General features: G+C 34.7%; 1 protein-coding gene and 1 long non-coding RNA gene across 22 annotated transcripts in view; one reads left to right on the forward strand and one right to left on the reverse strand.

Moving 5' to 3' along the window:
- LOC306670175 overlaps positions 1 to 7,538 on the forward strand; it is a 165,812-nt gene extending 158,274 nt beyond the window's left edge. The window contains exon 2 of the long non-coding RNA XR_013766340.1: positions 1,914 to 7,538. This is a non-coding gene — a long non-coding RNA (uncharacterized lncRNA). The remainder of the gene's footprint in view (positions 1 to 1,913) is intronic.
- The window catches only part of PDLIM5 (PDZ and LIM domain 5), a 225,055-nt gene that overhangs the window by 116,211 nt on the left and 87,437 nt on the right, over positions 1 to 21,407 (reverse strand). The window lies entirely within an intron of this gene.

Here is a 21,407-nt window from a genome sequence, read left to right on the forward strand (position 1 = left end):
AGTTGAAAATTATCTTTTCTAACATAAGCATTAAATGACTCTGTAGTCACATACTGTTTCACAGTATCCTTAGCTTTACATTCTGACATATGATAGTACAATCCTCTTACCTCATCTTCAAAAATTTTTAAACTTTCCTTGGGCTTTTGTACTTTCACATTTGAATTTTCAAATTGGTAGGCTAAATTCAAGCTTTATTCTGTTTTGTTTGTTCATAATTTCCTGTTCTTTTAGTTCTTTGTGTAATTAATTTTATTCCCACAGGACCTAAATCCCAGGTAGAGTCTATTTCCAAGAGCAGTTATACACTTTGGACCGAAAGAAGAGACCAAAATACCGTGATTGATTATTTTTAGTAAGAGAAATAAAGACATCATTATTTGCAAATATCAGAACTAGTCCCTTTTGTCCCTCAACTACAGAGAATTTCTGATAGACACTAAAGAATTTCAAAATTAGAATTTTAGAATTCCAAATTTTTAGAGTTCTAAACTAGACATTTATGGAAAGTCAAGTTTTCAAAGCCTATGTCAAATTGTGGTGTCTGATGAATACTTTGAATTGTGCAGTAATGTATACAGATGGAAATTTCACTATATTATTAATTATATAATATTATACTATTATAAAATTCCCATACAATTAATATGTGTGTATCCTAGATGCTATACCACTGACCCTCAAGGGAGCATATCAAATAAAAGTTTCATATTCTGCAAATCATTAACAAATATGAGATACTGGTATAACTGTCATTTTACTGAAGCATTACAAAAGACACAAGAATGTGATATGTACAAGACCTTACCAGGCCTCCAAGATTTTTTAACATGCCATGCTACAATTTTCTGAACTCAGTTTTCCTAGAAGTTCTAAAGTACCTGCACCAGAGATGCTTAACAAATATTTAAGAATGAATGAGTAAAGTAGTTGGGGAAAATCCCTACTTTAATAATAAAGAATAAGTAAACTTCTTACAATAGGAGCAAATAAATACGACTGTGGGTCAATGTACAGTTCCCTAAGCCAAAAGAGAGAGGCACTCCACAGGGATTTAGAGGCTCTATACAACACCAATAAGTAACAGGTGATAAGATAAAAAGAGGTCTAAAAAGAAATGAAATAATACCAGATGGTAATATGTTCTACCAGCAGTGAAAAAAGAGACCAAGAGAAACAATGTCAATAGAACACAGACAATACTTATCCAAAGAGCACTCCGATATCTACCTATAACTATGTATACTGACAGCAAAGATGTCTTTGCTTTATTAGATTTTTTTAAATTTCAGGTCATCTTGAGGATCTTTCTATAACAGTAATAAAAACCTGCTCATTTAAAAAATAAGATTCATATAGTCCATTATACAGGTGAACCAAAATATATGTAGAGTCTCCTATTGATGAACATTTAATTACTCTTAATGCTTTAGATTTACTTTAAGCATGTGTTATTTCATACATGTGTGAGAATATCTATGAGATAGAGCTCTAGAAATGAAATTGGTAGGTCAAAGGATGTGTCCATTCTTCAAACTAAGAAAGGAATGTGTCCTGTAGATGTCATGTCCATCAAAGGCCTTTTCTGAGAACGCATACAAATAGGCACTCAGGAACAGGAGAATAAAAATACATGTATTAAGATAGAGAAAAAAAAGAGCATGGAGATCATTCAGCAACTAATCATGTACTCTGTACAGCTCCTTCTCACTGTTTATAAGAATATGAAGCTTGTGGGCATTATGTTGTTCCAGAGTGCTGGCATGCAAATGAGGGTCAATTAACTTTTCATACTGCATATAATGTCCTAAATTTTAGGGCCAAGAGAAATACACACAAAACTGATGTTTTCTGCAAATAATTTCTTATGGGAACCAAGAATGTAAGAAACTAAGAAGAGTAACTCATTAAAGGAACACATGAAAGGACAAGATAACTATCATTATGTAGGTACTTGGAAACTTGCATAGCTTTCTCAACTCAGAGAAACATTGCCAAGGCAATGGAAAGCTTAAGATTAGGTAAAACATTTGATACTTATTTATTTAAGAAAGAAATTGAGACAAAATAGGAAGTCTGGTCAGCCACAGGACACCAAGTCATCACTGGCATGGTAAATGCAGAATAAAAGTGGAGAACCAAAAAAGACCAATTTATCTGTGAACTGTACTGGGCTTAGAGGGAAAAGGGTGTGCCCTGAAGAAGATTAGATGAATTCCTAACATGTTTTTAAAGCAGAATCATGCGAGTCACTCCCAGGGAGTAAACAGGCATTTTGTATCTGATGTCTTTTGGTTCACCCTTTTATTTCCTCTCTTAACTTCCCTTAGAAAAATGTCACGAGAACAGTCCCCTCCAATTCCTTATCTCCTCCTCAACTAAAATTTAGATGCATATGAGCTACATCTACTCAATCTACTAAAACATAGATAATATCCATCCAATTCCCTATAGTAGTCCTCTAACTGGGTAAGGCAAAGTGAAAGTATCATTCCATCTTATTCTTACCTTCCTGCCAGCAAATAAGTTTATGTACAAAATAAGGATTTTTCTTCTAGCTGCAAAGATCTCTTTATAAAGATGTCATGATAAACAGATTTAAAAAGTAAGGTCTTTGGATTGAATGTTGGATGGGGATTCAGTGAAGGGTATACATGGGCTTTCCTGGATTAAGCAACCTGGGTTCAAATCCTTTATCAGCTACTGATGAGTAACTCTGTACATGTTACCCAAGTTTCCACTTCTTCATTTTAAAAAAAAGAAGAAAAAAGTGCTCTACAATATGGAAGAAAAAAGGATATACCAGGCAGCAAGACAAACACAGCAAAACCAGAATCCCATGAACATCATAAAGTGTCAAAACACTGGTGCCCTCAATAATGAGACATATCAGCTATAATAATGGTGAAAGAAGTGATGATACATAAGAATAGACACAGATCTTTTATTTGATGATAGAGTAAATAACCAAAATATTACTTAATAGCATTGCACTTCTCAGGAGTGAGAAGGGTTGTCCTAATAATAGCCCTTGAAAATCTCTATGTGTTTGTATAAATGCAGTTGCCTACATAAAATACTAGCAGGCCACATGGAGGACAACCAAACAACCTGAAGGAAGTGGAAGGGACTCAATTTCACTCTGGACAATAGATGGTGATTTAAAAAAAAAAAAAAAAAGAATCTGTCAGATCTCCTATCTCATGTAATCTACATAATTATAGTCAATTCAGGATGCATAATTTAACTTTAAGAAGGCAAAGTGTGGGCAGACAAAATATGACCTTCTAAAGATATTCCTAAAGCTCAGAATTTATGAATATGTTAGTGTCAGCAAAGGGGGATTAGGGTACCAGATGGAGTTAAAGATGCAAATCTGGGGAGACTGTCCTGGATTATCTAGTGGGCACAATGTAATTACAAGGGTCCTTAAATATAGAAGAGAGGGGAGACAGTATTAAAATGATGCCATTCAAGACAGGCAACTTTGCCAATGCCACTTTGAAAAGAGAAAAACATGTAATCCAAGGAATGTAGGCAGCGTGTACAAAACAGAAAAGTAAGAGAGCAGGTTCTTCCATATAAACCCCTGGAAGGAAGACAGTCCTGCTAATCCCATAATTGTAGCTCAGTGAAATTCATTTTAGACTTCTGATCTTCAAGACTATAAAATAATAAAATGTGAGGGATGTTTTCCCATCACTAAGTTTGAGAAAAATCGTTACAGCAGCAACAGGAAACTAAAACTCAAAAATAATTTTTGAAAAACTTTTTTGAAAATCTTACAGTAAACCTTTTTAAAACTTGAGGTACTTGGTGTCAATTTATCTAGCAAATTCAATTTTTCAGAATTATCTGTGCCCTAAGATTTTTGGAATAACTGGAGTTTTACCACAAACTTGAGAAAAATGTTTTTCCCCCTTAAATTCTAAGATCATTAACAAATAAATGCTAATTCACATAACCAGATTATAACCCACAAGTTTCCAATACTTTAAATCCACTGAATAGGGAGGCTAGAAAAAGGTATGACCAAAATGATTGCTAAAGTTGAATATAAGTAAAAATGGTGTTACACCCCCCAAATTAAAATAGTTAAATTTCCTTGATTTTTTTTTTTTTATCTCTCACTATGGATTAAATTTAGCTTTAAATTTAAAAATTGCCTCAAACTACAGATGGGCTGTTGTAAATCATAAATACTTACATCTGTTTTAAAACATGTTTTACTGATGATAGCAACTTCAGTGTATACTTAATATCAGATAAACAATTGTATCACATTAATGTTCTTCCCTAAAGAGTAGAGTGAAATTAAAGAGAACCTGCCTGAAATCTCTTCAAAGTAAATTCCAAAGATTGGCCAAAAGCTTTTGTTTGATATCAATTATAAAAGTCAATGTACAGAGAGAAACATACACACTTCTCCAGGTAAAGTTTATCTTCTTTTCCATCACTACTTCCAGTTTAAAACTATTCTGTATTTTGCTTGGAGCAGAAGCATAGCTGTGAGTATACAGATGGTGGAGGAGGTGATATTTAAATGGCCTGTGGCAGGAAACAAAACATTTTCTACTCCAGGAGGAAATTAATAGGAACAGCAATGATAGTGACATCAATTGGGTCAGAATATTTTAAAAGTCCATCACTACATTCAATTCTATGAGAATACATTCTTCCTGAAGCAAGTTTACAAATACTAATGTCAAAACAATTTTGGATCCATCATTTGTATCACCTATACAAAAGTAGAAAGCTAATATGCATAAATACTACTTAAATGAACTTGCGACTTCACAGGATTTTGCTTTATATGATCTATAGTTCCATTTAAGACAGATTAATTAAGACTAAGTTGTGATTATCAGATGCCAAGAAATAAGATATATTCCAAAAAATGTTTTTCTAAGAAATGTTTTTTGATATTGCTGTTATCAGTAATTTGGTAGGATGATAGAGTATATTGAAAACAAAGTCAGTCCTTTAATTAAAAAAATAGAGAAAAAATATATCTGACCATCATGATCAAATGGCTTACAGAATTGAAAAACAAAAAGAATAAGTACTAACAACTAGATGACGCCACTTCATTTTATCCAGAATGTGTCATTTTCTACAGACATCATTCTCAACAAACATCTACTAAAAATGGCAATAAAAAAGAAAGATGGTTATGTTTCCTGTTGAGAAAATATTACTCAAAATTGGAACACAGTGCTCTTAAAAAAGAAAAAAAAACTTCCAACCTTAACAATAATATCTTCTTAAGAAGGCGCTATCATTCACAAAATGCCAAAAGTATAACAGCTCAATGATGTGACCTGATTAACATTCTTTCTTGTAATTTTCCCCTTTTTGGTATGTGTCAGGCACTGGGTAAGAGGAATAGTCTTTTCTGCCCTTTTGAGTAAGAACATACACAAACAATAAAACCAATACGTGTTAAGGGAAATACCACAAATAGGCAAATATTATTGGGGCTGCTAAAAAGATACCATATATGTGCATGGTTCAGGAAAGATGCTGATGTTATTACAATTTAAAAATTTTAAACAGTAAGCTCCATCACGTGTAAAGAATTATTTAGAAAGTGTAACCTTTATTACTAGTTTAGAGGCATTTAAATGAGCCTAAAGAAATTCATAGACATTAGAATTATAGTTTTAAAAATATTCACACGCTTAATTTAGGCAAACTACTCATCAAATGCTCAAGCTTTACTTTTTAAACTCAACTAACCACAAAAGAGGGATTCCTATCTTATGGGTAAATAAACTAAAGTTTGAAGAACTGAAACAACTTGCTCATAGCCAGTAAGTGATGAAGTCAGGATTAGAAGTCTGATGTTTCTGATTAGTCTCACTAAACCAGAAAAACAAGTCTATGTTGTTTAAGTAGTGAGCTACCTTTTTTCTGCTGGAGTTAACATGGTAAGGTGACACCTGTCTTTGTTATTAAGAAATTCATCAATAAATCTTATGCATGTACTTCCCCAAACAGAAGTCATTCTACCAGAAGCAAAAGCTGACAAGCTAAAAATGTATCCTTAATTAAATAAAGAACTAGATATCATATAGAAATAATATTGGATGTGCCCCCAAACAGAACATCTACAAGTAAGAGTAGAACAAATTAGCAAGCATCACAGTGTGGTAGTGGAGAGGCACACCTTCTAGTCATGATGCAGGGCTGATGCCAGATTCATCACTTACTCAATGTCTCCCTGTAAAATGGGGGTAAAAAGACTGAGAATGAAAGATAACTATCACATGTTCTCACTTAAATGTGGAATCTAAAAACACTGAACTCAATGGACTACAAAGCAGAAAAATGGTTGGCAGAGGCATGGGCAGGGGCAGTGTAGAGGGTTAGGAGACATTGGTCCAAGGATATAAAATTGCAGTTAGGGGCAATAAGTCCAAAAGATCTATTGTGTAACATGGTGATTATAGTTGATAACAAGGTATCATATTCTTGAAAATAATAAAGAATATAGCAATCAATTGTAGAGCATGGTGATTGTGGTTAATGATGTCTTCTCAAAAACTGCTAAGAAAGTAAATTTTAAATGTTCACACCACAAAAAAAAAATGTGTGAAATAATGTGTATATTAATTAGCTTGATCTCACTATCCCACAATGTATATGTATGTCAAAACATCGTATCACATATGATATAAAAGCTTTTGTCAATTTGAAACATAAAAAGATAACATTAAAAAAAAAAAAAAAGGAGTGCCAATAGTCACTGGAAGAAGGAAGGATTCTGCCAGAGGAAAAACAGCCCTGCCAGCAACTTGATTTCAAACTTCTGGCTTCTAAAACTAAGAGAGAGCCAGGCACAGAGTGGTACATGCCTGTAATCTCAGGAACTCAGGAAGCTGCAGCAGGAGGATCAAAAGCTCAGCCTCAACAACTAAGTGATATTGTGTCTCAAAATAAAAAATAAAAAGAACTAGGGATGTAACTCAGTGGTAAAGCACCTCTGAGTTCAATCCCCATTACAAAAAAGAAAGAAGAAAAAAAAAAAAAAAAAAAGGAAAGAAAAAAATACCCACCAAAACCAAAGGACAGAAATGTTACTGCTATTTCAGATCTCTCCACTTGTGGAAATTTACATGGCAGTCATAAGAAACTAATCTATTGCCCAAAAAAGGGTGTTGACAAGATTTGATGAAACAGTACATGTGAAGCCTCTTGAGATATAATTATGCAATATATACTAGTGATTACTATTAATGAATGAACATCTACCAGGAGCAGTTATTGTGTGCAAATGGAGTCTGCATTTATATTTTCTCAGAGAGGAAAATGTTACATCTTATTCTCTTCATTGTGAAATAAGTTACAAAAAATATACTTGGCACCCCAGGAAATATTTTTTATATTAGCAATTGTATAAGCTTTGCTTTTAGGAAAGACAAAATAAAATTCTCTTTTAATGATATTTCATTTATTTTACTAATTTATGCCAAAGGTCGATTTACAAAGACACCTTATAGTATACAAAGAACCGTTCACTGCTAGCCTACCAAATAGATGGAATAAAAGGATTAGAGATGACTGGCAATAGTTGGCTTTACAAAAATTTACACTAATAAAGAAAAAAGACTCACATCCCAACAAATGAAATACTGCGTCAGTATAGCAGTACATTAAAGCACAATGATTTCTTCTAACCCAGAGACTTGTGAGCCCACTCAAGCAGTCCATGAAGTCAACAGACCAGGCAGGAACCTAAACCTCCTCTCACCTTAAACATAAGATGTTTCATGAAATTTTCTTCTCTGCTGGGTCATAGCCTACTAAACACTAGTAGACAAGAAGTAAATGTCAACCCTTTAGTAAATTCAAGCTCCCCTAAGTTCCCAAATGCAGGGCTTTTGATTTACATTGGAGCAAAGAGAGAGGCCTCTTGTTTTAAATTTCCATTCCCCTTATTCCATTCATTTATAGAAAGCATAGGTTTAAAAAAGAAAGAAAGAAACAGGAAGAGAGAGAGAGAAAAAATGCCTGCTACTTGTAATTCACTTCTACTCCTACAAAGAGTTTTCAAAATGAACATATTCAGCTGTGTTGAGTACAGACCTGGAAATGCTCTAAGGATGAATGTGAAGAGGGTTCACATTCATGAACTAGAAGAGAGAGAGAACAGCAGGCCTTTCCCCTGTCCAGGGCACCTGCCACAACCAAAGACAGAAGGTGACAAAGTAGAACTTGGAGACTGACCCTTCTAAGGGAAAGTTCATTCCACCCATTGGTATGTGACTAGGTGAAGGTCAAGTGAAAACCAATCAGCTTCTAGCTGATCTAGAAGACTGAAGCTGTATGCTCCATGGGCCCCCTACAGGTGGGTAGAGAAGGTATGGAAGACCTGTTGTGACAATAAACAGTAGCAGTAGAGAGGAGAAAGAATGTCTCACTCCTCAACTGATACTGGACTAAACAAGGGATTGGGTATATAACCATCTTCTAAAAATGAGTATGTTAAGTTCTGGCTCCTTTAGAGGGAAAAGGCACAAGGGCCTGCCCCACAGAATTCTCCTTGTTCATCAGAGACTACACTTCACTCTCAAGCTTATGCTCACTAGTTTCATTCATTTCTTTTCTTTGATTTCCTAATTCTCAATAAAGGCACATTTAGGACAATTTCACCCTTGGATGCAATGCTTAGTTCAGCAAATATTCTAGCACATAGCATATGTAACTGCAGGATAATGTCAACATACCACTGAAAATAAGACCAATGACCTTTTGCCCTTAAGGAACATAAGTCCACTGGCAGATGAGAATGAAGTTCTACATGGATGAGTTTTTTGCCCCCTCCAAAGGTCAAAAATGTTGGGAAATTGGGGAGGGGTGTATATTAGGGATATGAAGTATTCTATACTCATAAAGAGAGGATATTAATGGTATCAGAGGCCAACTATAACCTTTGAGAAACCACAGAGGTGGAGACCTCACAAGCCCAGTTTTATCTCAAATATTTTTCAAAATACAAAGGGGAGATGAATTATACAGGCAAATAACACATGTCTCTCCCAGAAGATTGTATCATTCTAATGACCTCTTGCACACTGATCGTGTACAGGTTTTGTACTTACCCTACCAGTCATACAACATCAAAATGCTCCTGAAAAGCAGGAACCTTTTTTTTTTTCCTTTCTGTAACTACAAAGCAATTAACATAGACCCATACCAATAAAAACCTGACGAATATTTGTTAAATGAATAAGTAAGTATCACTGATAGGAGGAGAGACGAGGGGGAAAAAAAACCTAAACAAAAGGAATGGAACAGAGTTTTAAATGAGAGATAAGCTACAGAAAGGAGGCAAAAGGACCTGGATCTGCACAGTTGCTCAACAGAAAGTTACTCAACCAGTTTGGAACTTTCAGCTCCCTCCATCAGAAGAACATTCACTCCTCCACCCCAAGTCTCTCCCAGCCCAGGCCTTCAGTAGTTCCCGCCTACACTTGTGAAAGAGGCTCCTAACCCCTCTTTTTCCTCTCCAACCTGTGCTTTTAATCCTGGCTGTGAGACTTCAGGCAAATTAGTTAGGTATTGGTCCCTTCGCTTTCCTCATCTTTAATAAGAAAATAATAACATCATCTATATCTCATACAGTTCTTGAAAAGCTTAATAGGTTATATATAAAGCATTTAGAAGAATCTGACACATAGTATCTGCTTAACATACAATTATCATTATTAAATCTCTTATTATTGTATTATTATTTTAAAAAACTCAACAGTTTCCCATTAACTAAGAAATAAAATTCAAAATTTTACTTATGTTAGCCAAAATCTTTTCAAATCTGAACCCTCCCAACCCTTTACTCATCTCCCACTCCACCCATCCCCTCAAAAACAGCATTTCAGCCATAATGAACTATATTAGTAGTCCTCAGAACTGAGCACAGCTTTGCTTACACTATCAGCTCTGTAGAAAACACTCTCTTTCCTCCTACTATCATCACTTCTCAAGCCCCTATATATATTCAAGCTCCAACTCATGCATTACCTACTGGGACATCTTTGATTCCTTCAAAGTCCTTCCTCTGCTCTGGCTACCACCTGTGGATAATCCACTTTCTTAAAATCACTGATATGTACTATAAAAACTGTCAGTTTGACATCGGTTTCTTCCCATTATGAACTGCTTGAATGAAGAGATACATTTATTTATCTATTTATTCCCTGATACTAGCAAAGGGACAAGTATATCACTGTAATTGAATAAATGCTGAAGAAGAAAAATAGATTGAGGAAAGAAAAGAGGGTGTATACTTCACAGACTCTGATCCTAATCTTCCCTCGTTATTCCATTCCTTTCATGTCATCAAGTTCAGCTGCCTGCCTAAAGCATATGCATTTTTTTACACTACAAAGGAATATATGAAGGTATGATTGATATGACACTTATACACAAAGTGTAAGTCACAAGAAACTCACTTCATCTTGTCATTCATTCACATAATACTGCGTTTTTCTTGTGTGTGTGTTTTGTTTTGTTTTGTTTTTTGCAGTGCTGGGGATTGAACCCAGGGCCTTGTGCTTGTAAGGCAAGCACTCTACCACCTGAGCTACATCCCCAGCCCAATACTTTGATCCTTATAACCCTCCCAAGCTTCTTTTCCTAATTTATGCTTGATCCCAACCTCCAGTCTATCTCATTTAATTTCTGGGGAAACCAAGTAATAATTGTATTAAGTTAATCTTGGCTTGTATTTTAATCACAGAATTTCTCTGAACTAGGTATCTGTCTTCTTAAGGATCCCAGTAAACTTTATCACTGTCCCTAGTCTAATAAATTCTTTCTTTTCAGGACCTCGAACATGAGACAACAGAACAATGCTCCTCTGCTCCTTTCTGACATCATCATTCACCCAAACCCACACAGAAAGGGCAGCACTCAGTGTTTTTAAGGTCTCTATTTCCAGTGAAGTTACATAAATACTTTTCCAATTTCTGCATTTCAATTGTATCTGGTTTATTCAAATTCTAGATAATTATACAGATAGAGGAGGATATTTTAGCACCTTAGAATCAAGTGAAGGGAGTTTGTGGCTCCAAAGAAAGAAAGAAATTCAGGAAAATGAGCAACTCAAAGTGGGAGGAGAGGTTAGAGAAAATGGGAAACATGTTGGTTTCTTAACAGCTATGGTAGTTTCTATAAACCAATTTACTACCATATCCAGAATTTCCCATTCCCAGCATAAATACTGATGAGAGAGCTAAAAGAACACTGAAAGTGAACCGCAAAACAGATGGAGAAAGCAACAGAGCAGAACAAGGACAACAGGCATGCAGGGTGGGAAGGTTAAGATCATAGGCTAATGCCTGTCTGTTCTTCCTTTCCTCCTCCACTGCATAATTCCAATTCCAGGGTCACTACTGTGACAGAGTTGTCACAGGCCAAAAATTTTTTTTTCAAATATAAATAGAGACAAATGGAGTTGGTGGACTAGGGCTCTACTGGCAGATGGCTGGTGGTACTTCAAAAACTGTGAAGTGCTGTCAGTATACAGAACAGACTTCTTAGATTCAAACTTAGTCACATACTTTCATTCAACTAAAAAACTGTTTCATATATGAAGACAGTATTAAAGCTGCTTCAACTCATTCAGACAATATATATGTCAGAGTGCTAGGGGAATGAAGGAAGTACTACTGCTACTGGAACATTTTCTGAGCTTCTAATCAAGCAAAAATTTTTTTAAGAACACTGTCTCCTTGCTAGTATTGCTCATGGAATTGAAATGACTGGAATATCAAATAAATGTTTCCATAGTTGATTTTTTCTCTGCTCCCATTAAATACATTTAATGGCAAAACTGTTTACTGTAGTGTATTTGGAAGAACAAAATAAACTTTTAGACAGGAAGCATTTATTGTGACTATGCAGTAACAAATATCTCATAACTTCTATGTTTTAAAGAGACAGTGTGATGACATAGAAAAAACATTACATTAAGAAGGAAATAGACCAGAGATTGAATTCTAGTTTATTTACTTCTAAGCTGTGTGACTACAGTATTTAGTTAAATCCTTATAAAGTAGGTTGATGATCCCCGCCACAAGACACTGCCATTAAGATTAAATGGCTGGAAGATATTAAGATGCTAGCTCAGTGACTTGTTAAGAAGAAGAATTTAAAGTGGAAGTTTCTTTTTCTTTAGTATGCTTTCCTCACTAAATTCCTATGGTGTACTAAGAAACAATATTGAAATTGCTTCCCTAACAACCTTAACACTTTTTTCATATTTCAGAAGAAAAACTAATAGGTAAAGTTCTTGAAAACAAGAATCTTGTTACAATAAATATAAGCCTTTTCAAATGAATAAAAAGGAAAAATTTCCTGCATAATTCTAAAATAATTTAAACTGCAAATATAACACGAGAAATTACATGCAAACATAACAACATCACAGAAAATTTCCACTAGAGAAACACACATAATTCACTTTGTTGTCTTGGAGACAAACAACACACTGTAATGAAGAGGCTTCTCATTAGAAAATAATATCTACACAAACATTACAGAAGCTTTGAAATCTAGAAAAGAGATACTATTCTATTTTTTAGTAAGTTAAGAAAATTTAAATTCTACTTTGAAAGAGGCAGTCAACTAGCTTATCTTTCAAAAATAAAAATATTCTTAATTTTGAGAATAATTCAGTAATCAAAATATTCTCACAATAATACAAACATTTGGGACAGTATTCATTCTTTCAAAGCCTAAGTCTATATAACATAATTCCAGTAAAACAAAAGACTCTCTGGAAAGTCCCTCACATTCACTGTAATAGGATGAATTACACAGGAAAACAATGTTACAAACTTGAGCAAAAACAGCCAAGATAAAGGCAGAGGAGTGAGAGAGAGGTATATTAATTCAAGACTATCAACTATGGGCTTTTATTGTAATGAAAGAATGAACTCTGTACTGAGAAATTAAAATTCATACATGCATGCACACAAATATAAGACTTTTTCATAGGTATTTCAATTTCAAAGACTTAGTAGAGATCATGATGAGTAAAAGAAAATTATTAGGAGGGGCTAGGAACATTTAGAAACTTATTTATAAGGCTGATTTTTGATTTTGAAAATGGTAAGTACATTAAACAAAAAGTTTAACTATAAATAGTCTGCCACATATGTGTTTTACACAGTCAATCACTCTCATTTACTTTTCAACTCACATAAAGCCTAAGCTATTTCAGTCTTTGAGACAATAATAGCTACAGCAGCCACTGGGAAACAGTTGGGAATGACCTGAATTTCAATCCTTTCGAAAGCCCTTAAACTATGTACAAAAATGTTTATTTGGAACTCTAAGGACACTGCCGCCATTAATTACAGACTGCTACTCTTTATCTCACTAATATCTTTTCATGCTTGATTTCTAAACTTATCAGGCAAAAGAAGAAAAAAATTACTTTAATAAATGATATTTTCTACAACTCAAGGCAATAAATATGCACTGAGTATGTAATAAACATGTAGTTTCTGTTCTTGAAGAGCTGAGTGTGACCTTAACACTTTGTAAGCATGCTACATCTTATTTAGATTTCCCTTTTCATGTGAACAGGTATTGTTTACTTCTCATTTTATCCTCTGTTTTCATTTTAAAACATTAATACAGATTAGGTTAATTTGGTGGAATCTAAAGTTGTGGAATCTTCCTCCTTTCCAATAAGCAGTTGCTGCCAGGAGATCCAAGTTATTCTACATCCTCAATTGTCCTGTGGTCTGTGTCTTTCTGTTTGTATCTTTCTTCCCACCCTTTTGCTGTATCTCCTCTGCTTTCCTGTCTGTCTACGTTCAGAAGGTTGGAAATATTTTTTGGCCAGTGGTTCCCAATCTGACACATGCTGAAGCATCTGGAGAACTAGCATACCATTTTCTTCTTGCAAGTGATCCATTAATAAATTCTGCTTAAATCATGTAGATGTTTGTAGATTCTTGGGCATAACTATAGAAAACTTACATCTTCATTTAAAACTGCAATAAAAAATTATAAAATCTGCAGTTTTTAAAAATGCAATTATCATCTTAATATGGAAAGAGAAGGGTTGTCCATGAATGTTTTATTAAAAAAAGGAAGGTCCTTATATAAGGTTAGAAACCAGTACCTCATCCCATGAATTCCCCAAGATCAGGTATAAGGACTCCCTTTCTGTCTAGTAATTAGCATAGCAAGGACAGCAAGCATTTATTTGTATTTACCAACAAATGAATCTTGTGTAAGATGTCAGTATTGAGACTAGGAGCTGAGCCTCTCTCCACCACCACACTGTGATGCTGAGCTAGTTTATTCTACTCTATTCAAGGCAATCTATTTTGAGACATATACAGAGGCTAATTATCAGGTGATTATAGTTGAATGTGGGAGGTTCAGGCAAGGAATGAATCTTTTTGATCTGGGTAATGGGGTGGCTGGGCCTTTTGCCAAGGTAAGTGCAGGAGCAGGAGATGTAAATTTGTGAGACAAGGAGTGGAGTTCTTTTTGACCATTCTGGCTAGAGGGATCTGTGAGACATTCAAGTGAGAAGCAGTTTTAGTAACGTGATGGAGCAGAAACCAGACCACAGTGAGCAAAAGAGCAGAGGAAGGTGAAAGGAGCAGAACACCTAGCCTGGGCCCAAGGAGGCTAAAATCCTGAGACAGATCTGATTCTCCCAATTCCTCATATCCAGACCATGATTGCAGCTTTTAGAATTATTGTTCATAAGTTTTAATTTTCTCATTTCTCCTCTGTTTTTACTTTAAGTCCTCACTCAGGTAAATGCAATTCTTGCCTACATAGTTTTCTCTGCCTCTGGTCTCTCTACCTTCTTCCAGGTTGTCTCACTAAATATTATCCAAGTCACAAAAGATCAAAACTTTGAATACCTTAGACCCTACAAAGCAGTGTTCTAATCCCTCTTTCCTTTCATTTGTATCTATTTCCAGTTGGAGTAACACATTCATTCATCTAACTTGTGGGGATTTAATCCCCACCTCTGCTTCCCTCCCTCTGCAGGATTCTCTTCAACCTTCAAAGCCTGGCTCACGTTTTAGCAACCACAGGCAACCTTCCCATTTGAATGGATTCTGCCCTCCTTCAAACCCCTGTGACACATTCTGTCTCTTATCTTAATGAAGAGATTATAAATTCCCTAAAGGCAAAGATTATAAATCACTCTCTTTATCTCCCCCTAAACTACTAGTCATAAGGTAACTCTTAAGAAAATATACAATTTTTTTGAGGAATATTATGAGATTTTAACTATACCTAAGTAAATAATGACAGTGTTGATGAAAGAAAGGTATTCTGAGAGTATAATAAAAACATAGTTTGAAAGTTAGAAATTTTACTGGACTTTAATGTTACTCAGAAAATTACCTTAAAGGAATTATTCATGAATTTGGATGAGAGGATGTTTGTCTTTCTGACTTAACCAGCAGTAAAAGAGAATTACAACTGTACCATTCCTCTAATGAGAACAAGAGGAGTTAGCAGAATAAACAAAACTTAGGTGTGTACTGGTTTCTCTTTGCAATATTATTTTCCCTGCCAGATGGGCCATAAATTACTGCTTAAGACAATAATTCTGAACCAACGCAGTAGTTAGCAGTAAGCATAATATTTGTATCCATTACAGTGTTTAAAAAAGCTTTAATTACAATTTTATGACCAAAACCCACTTACTGGACTCAAGAATCCTTTCTTCTAGCACTTGCATCTTTCTTCTTTGGATAACAACCTGACTTCCCTTTCTCACTTTCTCCCTATTTTCCTCCAGTCACACCCACTTTTGTTGCTAAGAAATAAAATAAATATTATCTCCCAGAAGTAATTTTATTATATGATAGATACCATTTTAATACTTATCAATTGAGGAGAAAAGAAAGGAAGAAAATTTCTCTGTATCAAGTTTTAGGTTCTTTACAATGCTATTTCATTTACTACAATGGCCTGACAAGGCAGGTAAGACTATGCCCATTTATAAATGAAGAACAGAAACTCAGTTATATAACTTGCCTAAGGGCACACAGCTAAGAAGTGATGTATCCAGGATGTGCACTAAATTTGCCTAATTTCAAAGCCAAAGTTCTTACCATTCACTTTATTCTATATCTCTATTTTATACCCTTTTAAAATTCCCCCTACAAAGAATTCTACATGTTAAAATTTTCTCTCACAAGGACTACTTTAGGTATAATGCAGAAAAACTTTATAGTAGTTGAAATTAACCAGGCCTTTAAAACTATCATTTCCTAGAATTTTCCCCCCTAAGGCTTATAGATTTGAAATAGATTTTTTCTTCATAAGATTTTTACATTCTAAAAAATAACTACATTTTCAAGATGTTGAGTTCAAAGTATAGCATTTTCAAAATTCAAAATAGACCTTGAGTAACCCATGTTCACCACATCTGCTTACTGTCAAACTACCACAGTCTATTCAAGAAAGATAAACTTCCTTGATTCTTCAAATCTATTTCAATTGTCTTTATCCCTATTGAAGAAAAAAGTAACATATAAACACTTTTCATCTATAGACTTTTTGTTGACAATTACTATTTTTCAGTGTCCATGTGCAAACAGTCCTTAAAGACATACATTTTTAAAATTCTTGAATCCTTAGGTACTCAAAGGATACAAAGAAGCCTACTTAAAGAACTAAGTCTTTGAGTTAGGGCTGTAGCTCAGTGGTAGAGTGCTTGCCTGCATGTGTGATTTTTAAGCCCTAGTACTACGAAAACAAACAAAAAACAAAAAACAGAACTACTACCAAAAAGCAGGGGGTGGGGGGGGATCTTTAAACTTTAATATAATATAAATTAGAAAATATAGTCAACAGGCTTATAAACTTAGGAAAGAAAAATAAGTTACATTCTGATTTAGAATGGGCCAACCATAAATACAAGTCAATAATCAAGTGAACATTCGCTCCTATCTAATAACCCACAAACCTATTTAACCCTTTTTCCCCCTTTTCCTTTCATTCTAACATTTAGGTCTTTTTAAGAACACAAAATAATTCAACATAATTATTATTATAAAATACTGATAAATGTGAGTAAAACTAAAACGGAATTTTTTAACGGAAGTGCTGGTGCCTACAAGTAGAGGAATCAGTTATGCCTATGGTGCTACTTAGCCTGTCTTATATACAACAGGAATCTTGTCACTAAGGCCTTTGGTACAGCACAGAAAGTAAAGAAGGCACAGACTTTGAAATACCTGACTTTGTTAGGCAAATCACATAAACTCCCTATAAACTATTATGTACTTATCTGAAAAATGGGTATGCTAAATCCTTCCTCAGTGGATTGATAGAAGGATTAAATGACATAAATGAAAAGTCATGCACAAAACATATATCACAGACGCTTGTCCTTGTCCCCTCTCCTAAGCAGCACTTTTAATTTCAATGATGTGGGAAGTGGGGGAGACAATCAGACTCAGTACTTCTGAAAGGCAGCCATCCTCCAAACTAAGAATTAGAAACCAAAACCAAAACCAAAATCAACAAGCAGCAAAACAAAGTAAAATCCAAATCACAGAACAGACATTAGAAAAGCATGTGAAATACCAAAGAGATAAAAGTAACTTTAAAAGGATGGTGTACATGGACAGGCATGGTGGTGCATGGAAGCTGAGGCAGAATGATCTGAAGTTCAAAGCCAGCCTCAGCAACTGTGAGGCACTAACCAACTCAGTGAGACCCTATCTCTATATAAAATACAAAATAGGGCTGGCTGAGGATGTGGTTCAGTGGTTGAGTGCCCCTGAGTGCAATCCCCAGTACCAAAAAAAAGATGATATACAATTCCAGTTATTAAAAAGAGAATCCAAATAAGTGTCTTTTAATTCATATGAACTGAAATAAGCCAGAAAGTGAAAACTTCAGGATTTAAAAAAATAATTCTAAAATCCTGCCTCTATGCTATTAGTGAAAGTAAAACAGTTGAACCCATAAAGCTAACAGTAATAGGACATTAAGCAATCCGTTAGAATGAAACAAAAGACGGCTAATAGCTTCAGTCTGGTACGATGACTACTTTTTCTTTTTTCTTGTTACTCAATGTGCCTATTAAATTATTCCAATCTGTCATTCATAAGCAGTAATTATTGGATTTCTGACAATTTTTTGTTGTTTGAACAATGAAGAATGAGGATGCAGAAAGTAAGTACATCAATATTTTTCAAAACTCAACCCTTCTAGATCTTTTATTTCCAATCATAACAAGTTTCAGACTAAATGAAGTCTGAAGAACAAAAATAAAAACAAAACAAAAAAAGAATCCACAGATATGCCACTATGAATAATGTAAAAAATATGAAAGATTTGAAAAGCTGTATGTATGTTCTCTGCGATTCCAACAGAATATAAGAATATAAAATAAGGATAAGAGTACATGGTATTTTCTGATGATTAAATGCTATTTGAACATCTATCTGACCTACCTTTCACCTTAAAGTCTGCAGAGTAGTGTACAAGTCACTGTGCTAACCTGGCACAGTTTAAGATATCACCAATGAAAAAAGTCTAATTTCCTGATTCTCTCAGCCAAAATAAGCAAACTAAGTTGGTTTGATCTAACAGAAAGTTCTAAGGAACTTATTCATTTACAGTTGAAAAACCAGAACAAGAATCAGGATTTTTACTGCAAAAAGGGAATTTAGAAATCACTCATTTTATAGACAAGAAATTAAGGCCAAGAAGTTTAGTGGTTTCCCCAAGTCATACAGTAAGTTAGCAGCAAGTTTATCTGTTTTATGCAGAGGATTATTAAGTAAATGAAGTAGTTAAAAATCTTATTCACAGAAGCCAATTCTAGTATATTTAATAGTTATTATACATCAAAGCTTTTGAATATAATATTCTTTTATTAGTTGAAATAATGTAATTTTAAAAATGATCCATTTTGACTTAAGTCAAAAATCATAGACAAAATGGATTTGATATTTAAAAATAAGCACACTGCTATTTGCCCAATTTCTCCAAGAGGAAAAATAATATTAATAGAATTTTTCAAACAGTCCAGTTTTAGTTCTTGTAGAATTAGTTCCAGTTGCAGGAGGAGAAATTCTTATCCTTTTCAAGGATAAAATACAAATTAAAGTCTCCCATAGCTCTATTTACATTAGACACTCAGTATATAGTGAATAAGTCTTATTTTTAGCATATCTTAGAAGGACATATGTACCCAAATTGGACTAGATATAAATAATAGTTATAAAACTAGCAAATTTTTAAAAATTTTTTTCTTACCTAAATCCTATTTTAGGATATTGAGGTTTGACACTAAAAATGAAATCAAATTCTTTTGAAAATATTCTTTTTAAAGAAAAATGGATATATAATAAAATTATTTAATAAAAAAATTCATAAAACAAAATGGTTGGTAATTTTCATTTTAAAAACAAAAGGGTTTTCTCTCTTGAATTCTTGGGCCAAAAATAGAATTTGCTAATAGTTTTAATAATCAGGTGTTCCTTTTCTTTCTTTCTTTCTATTTATTTATTTAGGTACTGGATATTGATTAAATCTAGGGATGCTCTACCACTGAGCTACATTCCCCAGCCCTTTTTATTTTGAGACAGGGCTTGCTTGGTTGCTGAGGCTGACCTCAAATTTGTGATCCTCTTGCCTCAGTCTCCTGAGCAGCTGAGACTACAGGTGCACACCACCAGACTCAGTTATCATCGAGTGTTTCTACAGTTTTAGATGAAAAAGGTAGTGCATTTGCTAATAAACTGGGGATGGGGTTGGTCGGCTCCTTCTTCTGGCCTCCATTTCTAATGATGAAGTCAATTTTCTCCCAAATCTTGTTTTAACTCTGGCCAAGAAGTTGTAACTTTCCGAAGTTTTCTGACAGACTTATATTGGAAACCTTGCAATGACACATTCTATTCCACCTCTACCCTTTTCATGCTACCTGTCTGACCTCACCTTTTACCAGTCTCTATCCACTCACTCTGCTCCAAAGGCCACTGCACTGGCTTGCTGCTCTGTCTGGCACACTCAGGTCCCAGATAGCCAACAACCTCACTGTGACATTCTTTACCACTCCACTTCAAATTGCAGTTCTCTAACTCTGTACTCCTTGTCTCCCTTACATGCTTTATGTTTCCCAGTAATACATACCACATTATATATAACACATTCTCCTTTACTGTGTATTGCCTTGTCTGCCCACAAAATTTCAGTATTAAGATGGCAGGGATTTTTGTCTTTTTTGTTCAGTCTTATGTTCCTAGCACCTATAATAATACCAGGAACATACTGAAAGTTCAATAAATATTTGTGAAATAAATAATTCCATGATTGGCAAATAATGCTGGTTATGTAAAAATAATTATTCAGAAGATATCAAAAACACAAAACTATCCAAGATGTTGCTAAATAAAAATGTGCAAAATCATGGGTTTTGCTTTCAAGGAGCCTATTTGGAGAAACAAGACTAATTAAGTAATTAGTTAATAATATAGATAGCAGTGGGTATGACTATTAACCAGTTATGTTTATTGATACATGACTCAAAGAATCAGTCTTGTTATTCCTGATTATACTTATTGTATAATTAAATATTGAAATGAATGGCATAAACTGTCTCATATAAATTCTGAGAGGTAAAACATGAGTGAGCTGCAGCAGTAGGAAAGACTAGGCAGAAGACAAGGGTAAATAAAGGTTTTGTGGATATGAAGGCACATAAGGGCAGTGAACAGGTGGTAGGCATTGCAGATGAAGCAAATTTCACAAAAGGCCATAAAGGCATGTGAGAGATGCTAAGAAACATCCTAAAAGGAATGGAGGATATTTGACAAGGATTAGCAGTGACGTAGAGAGGGTGCCCTGAGTAGGATTAGGTTACAGAGAACATAATTTTATATTTTATTTTTTTGTGGTACTGGGATTGAACCTGATAGCATTGATACTTTGTCACTGAACTATACCCTCAGCCCCTTTCATTTTTTAAATCATGAGACAGGGTCTCATTAAGTTGTCAAGGTTGTCCTTGAACTTGCAATTCTTCTGCTTCAGCCTCCAAGTTTCTGGGAAAAGATACATGCACCATAATACCCAGGCAAAGAACATCATCTTCTGAGTACAGTATTTAGATCTGGATAGACTCTCATAGTGCACACTGTTGGTGCTCAGCCTGGATCCTCGGGAACCTTTCTGTGTATTTGGTATCCTCATGCCCCTTGTGATTCTTGCTTTGCTGCTAAAGGTCCATACCACAAACTTTCTGTAGAAGCAACAGAAACCATGTCCTACTGCAGTGCAGGCTGCCTTGCATTCATGAGCGAGCGAGCGAGCGTGCGTTCCCGCGTGCTCCCCGCCCGCCCTCTTGCTTTACCAGGCAGCTGGTAGTCAAGAACTAACAAACACAAGGCAAG

The sequence above is a fragment of the Sciurus vulgaris genome (assembly GCF_902686455.1).
Source record: "Sciurus vulgaris genome assembly, chromosome: 9".
NCBI classification, from domain to species: domain Eukaryota; kingdom Metazoa; phylum Chordata; class Mammalia; order Rodentia; family Sciuridae; genus Sciurus; species Sciurus vulgaris.